Source organism: Tachypleus tridentatus, unplaced genomic scaffold, assembly GCF_004210375.1.
Source record: "Tachypleus tridentatus isolate NWPU-2018 unplaced genomic scaffold, ASM421037v1 Hic_cluster_1, whole genome shotgun sequence".
Lineage (NCBI taxonomy): Eukaryota > Metazoa > Arthropoda > Merostomata > Xiphosura > Limulidae > Tachypleus > Tachypleus tridentatus.
Genome location: NW_027467777.1, coordinates 9,094,260 through 9,107,648, shown reverse-complemented (window position 1 = coordinate 9,107,648; position 13,389 = coordinate 9,094,260). Strand labels below are relative to the sequence as shown.

Sequence of the window (13,389 nt, the reverse complement as noted above, 5' to 3'; positions counted from 1 at the left end):
ATAAGTGCTCTTTTAGCCAACTAAGAAACTAAAGATCTAGGCCTTCACCCTCGTGGTATAGACAATGATTGAAAAGGAGTATCAGAGAATTTTTCTTTTCCCGACTTGAAACATTGTAAAAATGTTATTGTTTCCCTAATCTTATTGAAGTTTATATTATTCATTGGTAAAAGTGTTGCGGTAATGACTAGCTGTCTTTCCTCTGGTCTTATACTGTTAAATTAGGTACGGCTAGCTTAGATAGCCCTCGCGTACCTTTACGCAAAATTCAAAACAAACATTATTGCTCCCCCATTTTCAGATCGACTTGGCAACAACTCAAAGACCATGAAATACACACTTTTCTATCTGTGTAGTTAAAGAGGTATCGCGATAACAATATTAACTCCCTCTCCAGTCACATTTCAAACTTCTCTGTTTTTGTACTGCATGTTGATATCAATTAATTCTTACATGTCTTCCTTACAGCTTCTTTCCGGGTACAGTCAGGGCTTTTTATTTGACGCCCTGGCCCTAAAGTGGGTTTTCTCGGGGTACTGCCGTTTTCCACCACTGCTAAATTTTCAGTCTCATTGGATCTATAGATACAAATCCAGAAAAAAAAAAGAGGCCCGTCTGTAAGTATCAAAATTTTAGTTAACCAATGTCATGTGTTTAAATCATGTCGACATACTGGTTTGAAACTCTCTACTTTTCCACTTCGACCATATCGACGTCAAGAGATCTTCAAGAAATTGTAAGCTGAACTTCTCCCTACACTCTTCACACGCATTCCGACTCGCCGACCCCTTTCGCAGCTCGTATCGACGCTCCTCAAAGATATAATAAATCTGTGAACTTCATCAGGTCAATCGGAACCACCACTCGAATTCAAAAACAAGATCTACCCTAATTCAGTGATTAAGTTTCGAAATTATGTGACAAATTAACTCTAGCCGCCTGTAGGGTGAAGAGAAACAATAGTTTCTGACCGCCCTGGGTTTTTTCGCCTCCCTTAGGAGTACCAATTAATAATTTAACCCGAATACCTACCACGTAACACACATCTCAAACTCTTAGTTCAGACTCTACAACTATAGACTATTCACTGTCAAGGTAGTGAAAAAGAGTTTTTACTACAGTTTTCTTTTCTACTCAAACTGGAGTTATTCGCTCTTTAACTCCACACCTCCGGAGTTTGCAGAGATTAAAATCAACGCAAACATTCAAGATATAATTATAGGATGTAAAGATCTACATGTGTATAGAATTTGAAAAACATCCATAAAAGTTAATTATGTTTTCTATCAAATAAGATTTGTTATTTCGTTGCGCAGAAAGAAAACAACAAAATCAATCAACTTTGCATATTTTATACTTACTGTATTTTATAATGGAATGCTTTAGAATTTAGTAAGAAGTAATGGTCCAAGAGTATATTCAATAAAAATATGCGATAGTTTCGAGTAACATAATCGGAGCTAGAGAAGTTAAATTATATATACAGCGTGTGTACGTGACCTGCAGGTCCGTTTGTCAAACGTGCGTCTTGAAGTAACGTTATTGGGTGTGGTCATTTTTTCGTCTGATATCGTATATGTTGTGTACACTATAATAATAATAATAATCATATCTTCATAAATAAAAATGAAGTTTTATTTTCACTAAATTAAAATAATTTATTGTAAAAAAAACTGTAAAATTATATAAATTGAATAAAAAACCCATAATCAGATACACTTAAAAAGTAAAATTAATAATCTTCAGGTGAGGTGAAATACTGATACATGGATAACCTTTCCAAATGGTCAGTTACTTGTAGTATTCTTTGATGTAGAATGTTCAAGTCTTCTTTATTGAGGAGATTTCTGGTTGCTAAATTAAGACCAAATAACCCAATATTAGATTTTATCAAGCTAAATTATGCGTGAAAACATTGTAATATTAGAATCCATTTGGTAGTTTCTACAAATTGTTACTTATTTTCGAAGATCACTCTTCACGACATACATACACTCACAAAATAGGTCTACTTATATTTTTTCACACACTGGCTCCATACTTGCATGGAAACACCACACGTTAAACCCACAACAAGAAATTCTAGTCTTTATTTCTTACTTACTTCCATGATTACTGAGAAGGAATGGAATTTTCAGATACCGTTTACTAAATTCAATGGGTATCTTACAGTTACGTTGGACATTCATGAGGACAGTGTTCAATTCATTGTTCTAAACGCGTATTAAAGTTTAGTCTGCACTGCTTTCCGATAACGAACAACCGAGAGGACAGAAGTTAACCAAACCAATAGCCCACAGAAGTGTTATCCTGACGAAAGCCCAAAATTGTTCTGCACAAAAAACAAACACTATCATGCCGCGTTGTCAGCACAGGCGCTTAGTATTGTTAAAATGCCCTCTTAATCAACTATAAAACCAAAGACCTAGGCGTCCATCCTAATGGTATAGACACATTGAAGTTTGTTATATTAATAAAGTCATTATTATTACACCAAGCTTACCTTCTTTATAAGAGTTTTAACTTCATGTCTTTCTAAAAGGATAACAAATTCTTTGTCCAATACGCTTTTTGGGTTTTTCGTTATCATCTTAATTTTAAGACAAAAGAAAGAAAAACAATTACAGATTTGTTATTAAGAAACATCTATTACAACTAAATAGTTAATATGCATAAGGAAATATGAAGTTTGTAATACTATTATTTGCACGGTTTCACTCCCCTTCTTAAATAATTGTCTAACAATACCGTTATTAAGAAGAGCAACCTTAAAATATATTTATCATTTGGTTTAGTCCGCCTAAAACAAGGTTTATTTGTATTAATCGCTGTTATGAAGTACTCACGACACTAACTGCCCTAGCGAGATTTCTATGTTTCACTTAAGATAAAGGAATGAAGACCATAGACCCAAAGTTTCGTACTTCTATAGGCTTACCACTACATTTAGGGACAGTAAGATAGGCAATATAATTAATACCACCTGGTCGCAAAAACCTGATCCAAATTTAAAATAAAAAGTTAAAACACATCAGAGCCGAAAAACGAATTAGAGGCACCAGACCACGTAACCGTAATTCAGTAGTATAGAAAACAACTTAAGATTGAAATAAATTCAAGCAAAATCTGCAAAATGCTTTGCCAGGAATATAAATATAGAAAAGAAAAAAAAAAAAACAAAGCAAACAGAGCAAAGTATTTCAATTGGAAAGTAAGATATGATGTTGAAAATAAAGAAAGGAGTGATGAGAAGAGCAAGTGACCCGAGAGGTCAAGATCGAAGTAGATTAATAGAAGAAAGCAAGTCTAGGTATACGATGATTGTGGAAAAGATAGGAACACTAAAGCCTCTAAAGAAATTGTTTTTTTGGTTTAAATACTCCACGAATATCAAATCTCCAAAAAGATTCCGAATAGTAGTTTATTTTTACCAACCGACGCCTACTGGGATATATGTCAAAGTTTGACAACTCACAAAAACAAAAGTTAGAGTAACAAAAAGAACGGTTAGTGATGGAAAGATGAGCAAATTGTTTCTAAATGATAAAACTGTTCCAGTTTTTTTGTTTAAAAGAACAAGTTATTCGAAGTTAACTTAAATTTACCCATTTTTAATAATTTAAAGTTTCCAACTACATTGGAAAGAAAGACAAAATTTAATTGGTTAAGTTTAAAAATTTATAAAGCGAGGAAGTCTTCTTACATATCAGACATACCCGTTTCAATTTCGAAAACGTTTTCTTATTTTGATTTCTTTTCACTTTTTTAACAGAATTAGGAAACCTATTGAAGATAATTTGAGAGTGTTGTTCACCTTTCCTGCTAGAACCCATCTCACCAAAACTTTTTCAGATAAACAAAACAAAAATACATTAACATTGTGTACTCCTTATTAAACACTTCTGCTATTGGTAGAATTAAAACGAATAAACTCACAACTAAACACTTCCACACTTATTCTTAAAACTTTAATCACACTATTAAACACGTATACCTTAAAATTAAATATAAGTTACGAATTATATTTCAACTTTTTGAAAAAAAAAAACACGTTAAAATACGAATCAAATATACAACACATATAGATTTCTATAGAAAATAAAACGTTAATCGTTGTTAGCTCCTTAAATAGCACACTTAAGTACGTGTAATCTAAATAAGTACAACTTAGTTAGTTAGGGGGCGGGAGGATGTTATTCCCCTCAAAGTTATTATTTGCTTCACTATAAAGTATTCATGAAGAAACAGGTTTAGTCATGGGGGAAGTAACTACTTCCAAATAACAGGAGGGGGCCCTATAATATTCCTAGGGTAATTCCATGCATTTTGCGCTACACCCCTATATCACGTCACGTTTTTTACCATTATTTAAAGTATTTTCAAAAATGAATTATCAAACTCATAATTTGGTTGCTTATTTGATGCTTCAAAATAAAAATAGTTCGATTATTTATTTTGTTTTTAATAAAACAAGAACGGTAACATTCCTGATTTACAAAAAAAAACAATTCCACTTTTCAAGAGCAACTCTAAAAAAACGGGAACATATGAGTTTTTAACTTGTTTACAAGATAAACGTACAAGATTATCTTGACATTTTGGAAGAAAAATCAGCAAAGAAATACTTAGCACGCTCTCACATTAAATCCATCTGCTGTTTGACAGCGATAGTGCTTGATTATTGTTAAATGATCTAAGGATGGACTGTAATAGTCTGGTGAAGTGATCTACTGATTGTCTGCTTTTACTGAAGGTTTTCTGGATGTTTGGGATGAGATTGTTGTTCTCAGCCTGTTTGAGATGATTCATTTCAAGAATTTACCCAGGCAATTAATAGGTCTGAAGTTGTCGGGGTTTGAGTTATTAGTATTAGATTTAGGTATTAATGGAATTATTGCTTTTGTTCTCCAGGAATATGAGCAGTAGCGTGACAGTAAAGATAAAGTCATTATAATATGAAAGTGTGAATGAAGGTTGGATGATGCATTTTTAAATTCTCTTGTGAAGATTTTCCTGTTAAAAAGTAGTGGTCGTTCAGTGAAGTTTGTGTGTTTATACAATAAAACCTGTCTAAGGCGGAATCGCACAGAACCGAGTAAAATTAGAACATGTAATTCTTTAATTATATATAATTTTTGAGCGGAAAGTTATACTTGCTTGACTCAAGCGAAGTAAGACGTTTGTGAATAAAGTTATTATACTGTTTATGCTATACTTATTACAATAAGAACAAAAATAACACATTAAAATTATATATAGGTACACAAAATCTTAATCAAATTTATTTGAAGAAATTCCCCCCTGTTATTACAGCGTTACGTCTACGGACTTCCAACACTAAAATCAGGGGTTCGATTCCCCTCGGAAGGCTCAACAGATAGCCCGATGCAGCTTTGCTATAAGTGTGTTTGTGTGTTTTTCTTATAGCAAAGCCACATAGGGCTATCTGCTCAGCCCACCGAGGGGAATCGAACCCCTGTTTGCTATAAGAAAATACACAAACACATTTTCCCCCTTCATTTCTACATAGAATTTGATGAAGTAGGAATTTCCATTTCCTCACTATCTTTTCCATTTTGTTCATCTGAATCCTTTACACTGTTACCATCTTGCAATTCTATTATAGATTTTAAATCAATTTCATTAGTTTCTGTTAAAACATTCTTGTCAACGTTCACAAAACTTTCTACGTTCACAGAATCATCTGCATCAATTTTCTCAATCAGAGTCTGGATTTTACTAGAATCGTCATAACAAACAACTTCTTCACAATCTCCGCCATTGTCAAGAATAAATCGACAGTTTCCAAAGCATTTTATTACACATTTGATTGAATGATTTAAAAGTGCAATTGCATCTAATACGTCAAGTTTCATGGTCATTTTAGATACTCTTTTTCAGTCGTCCATGTTTGCAATAATATGCCAATATTCCTATTTTCTTGTTCCATTCTTTTGTTTAATTTGTTCAAAAAATTCCTCGAATGTAGCATTTGTCATCCACGCTTTATTATTCGCGTTTCATTCCACAGGAAGTTGATTCTTCCTCAAATTTTTGAAACAGTACGGATAATACTGTAACATTTTGATATTTCCGGCTTTACAAGTTCCCGCCCTATGCAGTTTCCGGCATAGTCAGGTTTTACCGTATTAGCAGGAAATTTCGGGGAGAATACATTTGGAAATGAGGTAATGTGATTGTGGACTTCTTGTTTAACTGTACATTTAACTGGGGAGAATGAGTATACGAAAAGGTAACTATAGTATTCGGCTAACAGGTCCGCTTCGTCTATGTGGGTTTTGGCCGTGATGTTGTTGTATTTAATGTGGTCAAATAATATGTTGCTTTTCTCATTTGTTAAATATTTAACATTCTTCAAAAATTCTCTCGGTTCATTGTAAGTGCTATTCAAGGAGTTACAGAAGAGTAACCAGTTGTTGTTATAAGTGCTATTCAAGAAGTTACAGAAGAATAACCAGTTGTTGTATTTTAATATTGATATTTTACTTTAATTAAGGTATGAAATATATTAATTTTTGTTTTAAGTGACTGGTCTCTTGTATTCGTGAAATTTCTCCTTAGACTTTTCGTTCTAGAACTGAATTGTGCATTTTCGAGTTAAGTTTCTATTGCTTAATTGTATTAGACTTGTTTGCCGTGGGGATAGTCCATTTGGTTGTTAATGTTATGCATCAGAGATTTTGTCTACGTAGCTGTCTAGTTCACTTTTCTTGTTTATGGTGGTGACCGAATTCGGTAACAAATTTATCTAGAAGCGTGTTGAATTTGTTCTAGTTGGTGTGGTGTAATTTAAAACTGTGGGAGGTTGGAGGGTGTTTCCTGACTATTTATTTGTATTGCGAAAGAGATGGGAAAATGGTCACTGGACACAGCAGGGCGTACTGTTATATTTCGCGGGTAAGAAAGTATAGCGTCGGGGATTAATGCAAGGTCCAGGATGTCGTACGTGCCAATATAAGACGTGGAGAAGCATTAGCCTCATGAGACACGACACGGACCTAGACGCCGAGTAAGTAAGACGTGTGTTTTCTAACCTTGTGATTTCCCAGTATGTCGTTCTCATTACCCGGACCTGCCGTGCCACTCGCGCCTTCTGTCCCGCCGGTCATCGTCGACGGTCTACCACCCCACCTTTTGCCTTTACAAGTTGCTACGGTCATCGCGCAAGCTAAGCCCGGCGCCTCCATCGACCCGTCTAAGACACGGTTCCTTCGCCGGGAGGTATTCTCCTTCAACCGTCTACCCCTGCCGACCTTTCCTATTTCTGTCAACCTTGGAGCACTGCGATTGACATCAGATGTTCTCCAACAAAAAGCCCAACGAGCCTTTATACTGTCTTCTTGAGAGGTATTCATCCCTCGATACATCCATCTGAGATAAAAAATGCCTTAGAAACCCAGACCAAGTCTGAAATATACGCCGTACACCGTATATTTTCCAAATCTAACAGACAACCTACTAGTTTTATGAAAATAGTTACCACCGTCAAGCACGTTGCTGATACAATCCTACATAACGGTTGTTATTACCATATTTTTCATTTTAGTGCCGAACGTCCCCGACGTCGCCCAACTAATCCGAGAGCACCCAAACCACCTCAACACGTGTCACAACCTATTACTTCATCTTATACGCCTGCCGACCCACCTGAATTAAACCACCTGGAACATCAGAAGTCTAGTAACAAATCGAGCCAGACCACACCTCTCGTTCCTGATTCCACCACCTCGACTCAGACTCAAACCACGCGTCCGACAACTAAAGACGCCTCGGTTCAAACCGAACCCAAGCCCACAAGTACCAAGTCATCTCAATCTTTAATTAAAAGAAGACATAAACCTGTCCAGACCAGTGCAGAACCACCAAGCCCAGAAACCCCATCTGAAATTACACCTGTGAGAAGGTCAATAGATCTGTGTCGAGCTAATATGAAACGAATTCTTTCCGCAGAACTTGCCAACCGGACAGCACCACCAGAACCAATCTTTGTCGCTTGTGATGATTACGGTTATTAATTATGTTTTTGTTGGGTTTTTTTCCTGTGATTATTAACTCTGACTTTCTTTCCTTACAGCTACCATCGGGCACGATCTGGGTAGTTTATTCGGCGCCCAGGTCGTGAAAGTGGGTTTTCTCGGGGTACTCCCGTTTCCCCCCACACCTAAATTTGAGGCATTGGATCTTTAGATCCCTGCCAGGGCACTTTGATCCATCGATCCATGCCCGGCCCTGAAATGGCCCGTTTGGTTGTTGTTTGTATTTATCCGGCTTGCTTCTCGTCGTATTTCTTCTTGGGTGGGATTTGCTTTGCCTTCGCCTTGTTGCCTGCCACGCTCACCAGACAAGCACTTGCATATATTTAATTAATCCAGTAATCTGTCTATCAGTGTTATCTACTACCGCTATTAATTCATAAATTCCTATCTCGTGCGGGGTTGAAGGAGGACTAGTTAGTCTTCGAGCACCCCAGGGGATTAATGTTTCTTAGGAAATATTAATTTTTAACCTAAACACCTACAGATATATATATAGAGAGAGCCTCATGAGACGTTTACGAATTTAAACGCTGACGGAATTTTGCCCAAGTTTAGACTGAGAGTTGTACGAGACGAAGCTTCCAAGTGACGCATTATCAACTAGCTTTCTTCATAACAAGTATTTCAATGATACACGAGTCTCAGTTAACTTATTTTTCGTCAACTTATTCTTATCTCGTGTGTCTGCATTTAATCTCTTCAATTAAGAGTATTTTCTTAGTATAGATTTAAGCCCTTTTCAGGGCTTGTCTTAAAATCTCTGTAATGAGAACACGAGCCACCGGGCCGCCGCTTTCGGAAGGCAGTCAGTTAGAATTCCTCGAGTCTGCAGTAGCAGACACGCCTTCCTCTGAAGGTGAATCGCCAAACGTGTCATCTGACCTTGACACAAGTAGCTCTTCGGTCACTGGCCCGAATTCGCCATCAGGATCTCCAGCCTGCTTAGATGACAATGAGCGCCGACAACAGGAGAAAGTACAAACTAAATCAGCTTTACCACCCGCAAACATAGCGGAAGGAATTCCTGCGACTATCCGCTAACCAGAGGTCGCGAAACATCTCCAAGCCCTTTTTTTCCTACAGTTACGTTCATAGAGGTTCGCCGCCTTCCGCGAGGAGGGTTAGTCATCAAATGCAAAGAACCGAAAGATTACGTGAAACTTTTAAAACCATGGTCTTCAGAAGCATTCAATGCAGCAAAGCTCAATATTCATGTACCTGGGGACCGACTTCCCGCTAAACAAGTAGTTATTCGTGGACTCGATAGCGACATCAGTCCACTAGAAATTCAAGAGGAACTGACCAGCCAAGGCATCCAAGTCACCAAAATAGAAAGAATCAAATCAGCCAAGAACGGCCTCCCCACGCCGCTAGTCCGAATCACCCTAAGTGATGTCGTCTTAGCCGATAAGCTAATAAGCAATGGCATTACCATGTGGTTTTTAAAACTTCGAGTTGAGGAATCAAAGCAACCCGCTGTAGTTACAGTACTGCAGTGCTTCAACTGCCAGAAATTTGGACATGCCAAGGCCGCCTGTAAAGCTACTCCCAGATGCGTGAGATGCAGTGGTACACACACAGTCAAGGATTGCCCAAAAAAAACCGGGACGAAACATGCTGCGTTAACTGTTGCAGTCCACACGCAGCTTTCTATCGTGGTTGCCCCAAATTTTCCAAAGTCATCGCTCTAAAGCGGGAAAATTCTCCAACTCAAACTTTCCGGCAAACTTCAAGACGATTAACCCAATGAACAACAAAGACAGTCTGAACCCTCCGACAAAAAATACCGTCAAGCCAACAACCCAGCCGAAAGTCCACCAGAACCAGCCAGCTGCTGGCTCAGCTCCTACATCCCCCAAGCGGATCTATGCCGAGGCAACTGTACCTAGTCGAGAAACTGCCCAGTCCACGCAGACACATCGACTACTCATTAAACGTATAGTATCTTTTGTAACAGAGACTATACTTAAAGCCATGGGAGGTCACTTCAGTACCACCAAAGAAATAATAGAAGGAATTGCAAGTTCTTTACCCCACTATTTTGAGTTCCATCCCTACAGCCCCGAGGAACTGTTTCAAAGGACCATAGAAGACCCTTTATACGACTTCAGACACAAAAAATATGAATTATTTAAATTATGTATAAAAGAAAGCATACATTTAATAATCATTAGCGAAACACTTCTAAATGATAATAGTAATTTCAGCCTACCAAGCTATCACTGTATCACTAAACCTAAAAGTCCAGGTCGTAGAGGTATCGCCATACTTGACACCCACATCAACTCAACTAATGAATACATTGTTGCTACCATAAATCTATCAAACCAAACAAAAATAGCAATCTATACTTCTCCTTCTACCACTCCAGACACGAACTTACTCTTTCAAGGAGTTATAGCTTCCCGAACATAATTATTCTTGGCGACCTCAATTCCAAACACCGAAATTTTAACTGTAGAACAAACAACAGAAATGGCCTCATTCTCAATAACTTTATTTCCCAGCATAACCTTATATTAGGTAACAACAACACCCCAACCCACACTCACCATGATGGGACCCAAGACATCCTTGACCTTGCACTATACACGACAAGCATATCCCCCTACATACAAGACTTCATAGTGCACCATGATATCGGAGGCGATCAATACCCCATATCTGTAACTTTAAATAGTGCATATCCTCAAATACCCAACCAAGCATTTTTGATTACTCTGCCACTAATTGGAACTATTTCTGGGAATATATTGATAGAACTTTACCACAAGTTTATACTCGGGCAAATAACCCCAAATCTATTGACGATTATCTATTACTCATCACCAACACACAACAGATTCACTGAACACAATAATCCCCAAGCGCCGTATCAACAATCAACCAAATTCATGGAAACTCACTAGAGCAGTACATTCACTGATTACCAAAAGACGTAAACTCAGACGACAATTTATAATCTCCGAGACTCCTGCAATTAAAACCCAAATAAACCGAGTAACCAAGACGCCGCATCAACGAACAAAAAATCAAAATTGGTCCGAGTTTTGTGCATCATTAGATAACTCATATAAAGATCCGGCTACATTCTGGAAAAAGTTCAAAAGCATATGTAATGATAACTCAACCAACAGAATTCCCAATTTAAAACACAATGATAGCTTAGCAACTAATGACCTCGAGAAAGCCAACTTATTAGCCGATTACTATAAACAGGTTTTCACCACTCCCAACTCGCAGCACTTTAATGACAATCATCTGTGCACAGTTCAAAATTTTGTTAAAGATAATATAACATTATTCAGTTTGCATTTCCCGTGCTATCTACCCCACAATAGTAATGTCTACACTACCGACCTCCAAAAACTAAGTAGACCAATAACTCCGGTTGAAATAAAACTAATAACCAAAACACTAAAAAACAGTGCCCCAGGTGAGGATAGTATACGTAATATTATTCTCAGAAAAGCATCTACCTCATTCTTAAGACATCTGACAGCCTTATTCAACCTCTTTTTATTCAGGCTACTACCCGCCTCCGTGCAAGTCAGCCATAATCAAAGTAATACCTAAAACGAAACCTGCATCCAACAATCCCAAAAACTATAGACCCATCAGCCTAATTAATAATATTGGTAAATTACTGGAAAAAATACTAGCCACTCGCATTACATGGTATTTGTAAAGTAATATGCTACTTTGTGAAATACAAAATTCCTCCCGAAGAAACAGACAGATGGCTGATCATTTAGTCCGATTAACCGAATCCGTTATTCAAGGTCTTAATAGAAATCATACCACTGTTGGATTATTTTTAGACGTTAAACAAGCCTTTGATTCTGTCTGGATGGATAGATCGATAGATAGCTTTCTTGATAATAGAACAGCTGAAGTAAGAATCAACAACGCTACATCCCACACTGTTCGCCTCTCAGCAGGAGTTCCCCAAAGTTCAGTACTTAGTCCTCTATTGTACATACTGTATGTTAACGATATCCCCTTTCCTAAGTTCAAATATACTTATGCGTCGCAATATGCCGACGACATCGTTGTATGGAGTACGTCACGTGAATCCCTCCTCGCCGCCGCTAAAGTCCAATCCACACTAAATAGCATTACCACTTAATGCCACTAAAACACAGGCCATAATATTCAAACGTAGAATTACGAGGAAAACAAATCTATCTCCAAAGTTAAACTTAAAATGATGGACACTGAACTCAAATTTTCGTCGACTGTAAAATTCCTTGGTATTACGTTTAACAGGCAGCTAACCTGGACAAATCACTTTCAAACCATTCTCTAAAGTCTATAAACGAATCTACTACCTCAGAAGAATTAGTAATATAGTCCGAGAATGTAGATCTAAAACGATTCTTGCCATTCACAGAACTTACATTCAACCGATCATTGAATACGGCAATATGATCACGGCAAACGCACCCCTCCCATCTTAAGAAATTAAGGCCCAGAATCTTGCCATTCGCCTTGCACTTCGACTCCCCAGGTACACCCCGATAGAATACATCGATAAAGCAAGCTCCATCCCGTCTCTCAAGAAGAGACTCGTCTATCTTGCAGCCAACTATTACAAAAAAGCAAACAACCGTACACAATTAACAAGGCAAATTCCACAAATAGCAGCTACCCACGATTTTGGCAGCGATACCTCTCGCCATATAATTACATTCAAGCCCTGAATGTAAACTCAAGTGACTAACCATCCATGTTCTTTTTTTTATTTCCAGCATTGGGCACTGGTGGGGTTGGTTTCTTACGGCGCCTCACCAGTGAAAGTGGTTTTTTCGGGTAATCCTGTTTCCACCCACATCAAAATTCTTTTTACTTAGGATTTATAGATCCCAGCCTTGAAAAAAGGCCAGTCAGAACACATCTTAGTCATTTCAAAATTTTAATATGTTAATATAAAAATCATAAGTTGTAACCAAGCTGACGCACTGCTTGCATCTCTCTGCTCACTCCAAGTCAACGTCGACCACATCTTCTTTCCCGACACGATTCTTCGAACACTTGTGAGTTGGTGCTGAACCTTCCTCGTCTTTCTTCGTGGTCTCTCCGACCAGCTGAACCGCTTATCAGCTTTTCCCAACGCTCCTCAATTAAATTCAACACACTATCAACTTCCAAGTCATTCGTGACCATCGCGTTGGATGAATAACTTACATGCCACTCCTGTCCACTTAACTTACTCCGTAATCAGTTAACTAATTTATTCTTGCCTTGTGTGGGGTGAAGAGAAACAATAGTTTCTGACCACCCCTGGTTATTTTCGTTCGACTTTGGAGAACGAACGAATAATTTAACCTAA

The 13,389-nt window shown here is 37.7% G+C and overlaps 1 long non-coding RNA gene across 2 annotated transcripts; it reads right to left on the bottom strand.

The window, feature by feature from the left end:
* Positions 1–1,701: 1,701 nt before the first annotated feature.
* Positions 1,702–4,119, bottom strand: LOC143241909 (uncharacterized). 2 transcript variants are annotated; one of them, XR_013022341.1, is made up of 4 exons: positions 4,052–4,119; positions 3,717–3,843; positions 2,504–2,590; positions 1,702–1,854 (listed from the first exon to the last, which is right to left on the bottom strand). It is a non-coding gene; the product is annotated as an uncharacterized LOC143241909 (long non-coding RNA). The 2 variants fall into 2 exon arrangements; XR_013022340.1 differs by having other exon boundaries at positions 3,995–4,116.
* Positions 4,120–13,389: the final 9,270 nt, after the last annotated feature.